Here is a 6,000-nt window from a genome sequence, read left to right as displayed (position 1 = left end):
GAAAAACTATCCTCTTAAATTGATCCCAGTACAAAAAGGTGCACAGGTACACTGATCTCCTTTCTTTGAGCAAAACAGAAATTACCTTATTTATCATATTCAATTGTTATGTGTCTCCACTTTGAAAAAAGTTAGACCACACAGAAAACCAGGCTTCATAGAATTGCCTTTCTATAGATTTTCCTGACAGGGAAAAACCACAGCTGCCACAGTCCAAAAAGATTTTGATAGACCCAAGAAGAATGGTTTTTATTTGTAAAAAACCCACATGAAACCTTAAAAGAAAATCCTCAAAGACATTATTTTAGTCTAGCAGAAGATTATTCTCTCTCTTTTTACCCAGTGAATCTCTAAAACTGGTGTAGAAGTTCTATGGACAGAGGGAATATAAACAAAGTTCAGGTGTCCTAACCCTAAAGCACCAGTATCTGATTTTAGTCAAGTGTTACAGATAATTTTAATTTAAATAATTTATTAATTGATTTATTTACCGGTCCTTTGAAAGTGTCCTATGATTTCCTTCTAGAAGTGTTCATTCTGAGGGAAATAATGCATTCATTTGGAATCCATGTAGACATTAGTCTGCTGATACTCTCTCAGTAGAACAGAAATATTAGGAATAGTAAAAAAATTATGAAACCATGTCATCAACTCACTTCTAAAGAATAAAATTAACAGAGAAGAACAGATACCTGGATACTTTGTTAATATTTATTAACCAAAGCCACCTTTCAACTTTTTACTGAAGTAATGATTTCTGGTTTAATCAACGTAGGAGGGATTTAAAAAAATAATTGGTTATCCTCTTTTTTCGGTGTGGCTTTTTCAAACCAGAAATAGGTTTGTTGTTTTGTCAGTGTCCATCACTCCTGACTGGTTATCCCTTGCATGGCCAAATTCAGCCCTGGGTTAAGTGATATGGATTCTTCCAAGTGAGGAGATTGCTCACTGATTTGTAGCTGCTCTGAGCTACACTGACCTGTTTCCAGTTACATGTGATGTTTAATCTGGAGACTAAAACATCTTATTGGACAGTAATGCAGACAAAAAGAATCATAGGAAAGATCCTATTGTCAGATAAATATTTTTAGTAATGAGGGAGCAGGATATAGTCATGCATGATGCTTAATCTCAATGCCAACAACTCTTCAAATCACAATGCAGTTATAACATTTTCCATTTCCAAACAATGAGCAATTAAACATTAGCTAATTAAATGCTTTCACTGCTGAAAGAAAATATAAAAATACATGAAATTATCAAATAAGAAAACCAAGTGACTAATTTGTCAGCCTCAGCATCACTTTACAAATAGCAGCAGCCAAGTTATCCCTACAATGCATATCAATCAATTTTACTTTTTTACAGCTGATAAGATATTCTCTAATTAAATTATGTTTTAATTGCCTTTGACTTTTAATGCAAGGAAAATGACAATATGCTTTCCATTAGAGTACTCCCTACTTCTTTCTGTATCCTGTGATTGTCATCATGCAGTTACCAGTTGTTCCACAGTGGTATCAAGACTCCACATTTTCTCCTGAAACCAGGGTCCTGAAATAAATGTGGGGCTATTTTCTAGATGCTAATATAATTCTTTTAATTGTTGTCAATATTGAGGACTGCCCATTTATTATTCTCAGAATTTTCCAGAACCATTTGATCCTCTGTGTGACTGAATTTACAGCTAGAATGCTAGTCCTGGAAAACACAAACTCCCTATTTTCACACTGAATTACTTACTAATTACCTTTCAAACTATTTATTTTTTAGAAGACTATCAAGAAGACATATTAGAAGACATATTGTTGCTTTAAGATATGATAATTAAAGTTAATTATAGTACAGAAATGTGTGTCAGTAGGAATGTGCCAGAATTAGGACAGGAGATCCAGCTCAGACTCTCAGCACAGGGAGGGTTGTCCTTGTACACCAGCAAGTGCACAAGGGCTGTTCTGATAAACAGATCAGATCCAAGATACAAAGGATAAAGAGGACTCTTCTCTGAGTATCTCTTCTGCATTTGCAAAGCAAAGGGTGGGAAAGCAGCAGCCAATGTCTTGACAGTTCCTATTCTTCAATTCTGAACACACAGGAGTGTTCTGGGTGCTGGTATTTTGGACTGTTCCAACCATGCTTCATCTTAATTCAGCTCAGAATTAAAGCAAGGCAAGCAAGCCATAAACAGCCACTGCTGCAAGATATGAAAGCAAAACCAGAAAAACAATAAAGGAGGGATAACTTCTTTCTCTGGGCTTTGAGATAAGCAGACTGAAGGAAAATTCGAAGTGCAGCCATACTGCATTTAGTTTACTGTCTCGCCCAAAAATTAATTTCTACACCAGCTGCAAAGAAAACATCATCCCAAGGTTGTACATGAAGGCTTCTGTCACACTGGGAAACAATTACTCAACATTTAGCATTCACTCTGCCATATGGACCTAATACTATGCTCCTTATGCCTGATTTACAAATAAAGTCAGAAGTGCTGCAATTGTATTTTCTAGCCATTTCTTCAATGAACAGGTACAGCCAGTGCTGAGATATTTGATGTAAGTAGTGGACATTTCAGTCGCTGCACGAGTTCTTAATCTCCCTAGGATCCACAGGAAGAAAATTATTTGATATGAGAACCTTTGATATTACAAGTTGTATTTAACATTTCAAGGCTCATTTGAATCAGCTCAGCTCACTGAACTGCTAAAGCACACAGGACAACACACCCTGTAGAGAGGAGAAACCTATAGATGTGTTTAGTAGCCTAGAGGTATATTACAAAAAAATGAGTTGCTGAAGATTAGGCCCAAAATTTTTTGGTGCTGTTAATTTCAGAAGTCATCTGAGAGCCAGGCCCGGTGCATTAGGGAACAGAAGGGTGGATGGATCAGCAGCAAAAATAGTACTGGGGTCCCTGTGATGTAATGGGGAACTTCTCATGACAGAAATTCTGTTATGACCCACAAATACCTGTAGAGGATGAGTCAATTAAGTTTCATATTAATGCAAAAAGCACTGTATCATAACACTATATCTTGCTTTCTTTTCCCTTGTTGTAATCCATTAGGATGTTAGAAAACTTGAGTTTTTAGTAGAGCTGTGCAGGCAATAACATCTGCCTCCTGTGCCTTGGCAATGTACTAATGGCTATTACAAAACACTTGCTGTAAGCATGCAGCCAGGTTTCTGCCCACAGCACAAATAAATGAATAAGTATGTTTTTACCCACTTGTGCTACCCAAGTTAACACAGTGTTTTGTAACCTCAGTATAAAGTAGTAAAAAGCAAATAATTTCAGGGGTTGTGTATTTTGTGGTACAGTGAAGATGGAATCCTAAACAGAAAGGTTTATGCCATTATAAAAGTGTATTTCTGTACTTCTCAAAGAGCTGTAACAGGAGTTCTTTCTGCAGATCTCTAACAGAGTGTGTGTGCTGATAATGGTGAGCCCATCCTGAGGCTTTCTCAGTGACCCAGTGGGACAGATTAGGCTGAAGGGGTTCTTTCTGTTAACAGTTCTGAAGGGTTAAACTTGCATTTAGTTTCCAAGACCAGCACAGCTTTTGACAAGACACATATTTCTATTGGTGGCATGAAGTCATTGCAAAGAAGAACCAGGAGACAATGTGCATATTTCCTCCTTGTGGAGTTTCTTAGAGAGCCAACATGAGTCAGTGGTCAAAGAATCAAAAATTCACAAATTCAGTCAAAAAAAGATATATTTTTAGAGGAAATCAAACTGCCTGACATATAAACTTGTATTTGTAGAAAGAATAATTATACACAAGAGTCTTAGGAAGCACAAAAGGATACAGTGATACATCACCCTGCTGCTGTAGGCTCTCAAAAGTCAGTAAAATTCTCTCTGTTAAATCAAATCGATTGTGGGTCATGTCCTAGATTTATAATAATTACAGTAAAGGTATTGTGATTAAAACCAAACCCTAGCTTTTATAAATACAGTGGGAATTAACACTTACCTTACGAGGTTAATATGCATGGGTTTAATTTCTTTTTTTTTTTTAGGCAATATTCTGAATCCAGAGGAAGAGGTTGCAATCTACAGGAAGCTGGTAGGTCAAATTTTTAAAATTACATAAACTCCAGTGCAATTAGAGTGACAAAATATGTAAGCAGTAAGGTAATGAAACATGCATTTACTGGGTATTCAGAAAATATGCAAAATCATTTAAATTTACATACTGAGGGGGTGAAAATGTGGTTTAGCAGAGGCAATTAACATGAGAAAGTAAGACAGATGCTGTGCAAATAATTCATAATGAATAATTTCTTTGCTCCATTATGTGTTTGCAAGTTTTCCAAACAAACTAGTTTTTCTGATGTATATGTTCAAACTGTTTGCTGAATAATATCTATGCATAATTTTTTTGTCTGTAATTCATTCATAAGCAGAGCTTTCTGAATATTCAAGCTTTTTTTGAATGGGTACGTAGGTCGTAGAACACATTTCTCTTTTCCAATTGAAGAAACATAACTTATAGGTTCTGCTATGAATAATCACAATATTTAACAATATTTGCTTCATTATTTTACCAAACATTCCTGCTGGTAAACTCATTTGTTAAAATAATCATGGAAAAAGAGATGCAAACAAAAGCAAATAAATTAGCTTGGCATCCTCTCTTTTGTTTCTCACTTGAGAAAAATAATTTGTACTGTCCATAATTCTGTTTGGCTTTAATTAAAACACACAAGGAAGCCGAAAATACAAAATCATAGTCTTAAACAGACTTGGGTTTGCTGTGGCTGGAGTTACACTGAATACACAGGGTGCCTTGCCCAAATGGGTGTGCTCTGGTTTGCTCCATCCATTCCTGGTGGATGGTTTTCTCCCAGTTGTGACGCTCTGCCAGTGCCATCCCAGCCCTTCCAAGGCCCTGCCTTTGTCCCCGAGGGGTTGGATGGAGGGGCAGAGCTCACCTCCATCCCTGGGCCCCTTCAGCACCCACACATGGTGTTGGCTCCCTGGCATAAAGGAAAGCCTCCCATGGAGGGAGCTAATGAAGATAAATACACTGTTTGTTGGCAGTCAAGGTGATTAATTGCCAGGGACAAGCTTTAATTATGTCACGAGTAGCAATCTCTGTCATGGACAGACACCAAGGTTTTTATGGCCCATTGTTAGACATGTTGAAGTTTGAATATGAACACATTAGTGATTTAGTACAAACTATGTCTCCTTGCATAGCAGGCATATATTCTTAATTATATTTAGAGACGTGTTTATTTGGAACAGTGGAAAAGTCGGGTTTTACACTTTCTTTAAGTGAAGCAGATCATCAGACCTGAGAGACTGCAGAATTCTTATGATAAATGGTGTACAATGAACTCAATGATGAGTGAATTCCAGTTCCAGAATCTTACTAGCAATGTAAAAAAAAAAAGGCTTTTGATTTTATATATTTAACTTTGTACATGTTTTTAAATTTAATATATTATATTTCAGAGTTTCTATTTCAGTTTACTATTCCAATAGTGATAATTAAAAAAAAAAAAGTAATCTTGGTATGAGTAAGCTAAGTTTCACATTCCTGAGGAGACAGTGAGAGAATTTTCAGTTCTCTTTTTGAGGTACCTTTATATCCCATGTATGTGCTCTCACTGAGGATCTGACAGCCTCAGCTTACACCCCTTTTTTCCTGAGATCAGAAATTAGCCTGGGAATATCTTATGACATGAATAGTACAAAGGATCCCTCACACCTTGCTAACACTAATAGGGCAAGAGAATGCAGAGAACATATAAATAGAGTTTCACAAATGTCATTTCTGCAAATGTGTATCAGTGTGAAAGTTCTGCCACTCTCATATTTTACACTGAATAATGTGAGAGCACCCAGACAATTATTTTAAATAACTGAAGTATACCTACATGTCTTTGGCAGAGAATGGGAAGAATAAAATAACTTGCTTAATATGCCTTGGTGTCATAGTGTGTTAACCAGCATTTACAAGTTCCTTTAGGTGCAGAGAAATGATGTTT

At 36.4% G+C, this 6,000-nt stretch overlaps 1 protein-coding gene across 12 annotated transcripts in view; it reads left to right on the top strand.

Moving 5' to 3' along the window:
- Positions 1-4,052: 4,052 nt before the first annotated feature.
- The window catches only part of TENM2 (teneurin transmembrane protein 2), a 643,539-nt gene continuing 641,591 nt past the window's right edge, over positions 4,053-6,000 (top strand). For all 12 annotated transcript variants that reach the window (XM_027682931.1, XM_027682929.1, XM_027682927.1 and 9 more), the window contains exon 1: positions 4,053-4,070. The gene's annotated coding sequence lies outside the window, so the exon portion shown is untranslated. The remainder of the gene's footprint in view (positions 4,071-6,000) is intronic.

Source organism: Neopelma chrysocephalum, unplaced genomic scaffold, assembly GCF_003984885.1.
Source record: "Neopelma chrysocephalum unplaced genomic scaffold, ASM398488v2 Primary Assembly neopelma1_63, whole genome shotgun sequence".
NCBI lineage: Eukaryota > Metazoa > Chordata > Aves > Passeriformes > Pipridae > Neopelma > Neopelma chrysocephalum.
Note: the sequence above shows the minus strand (reverse complement) of the source record. Positions and strands in the feature narration are given on the sequence as shown.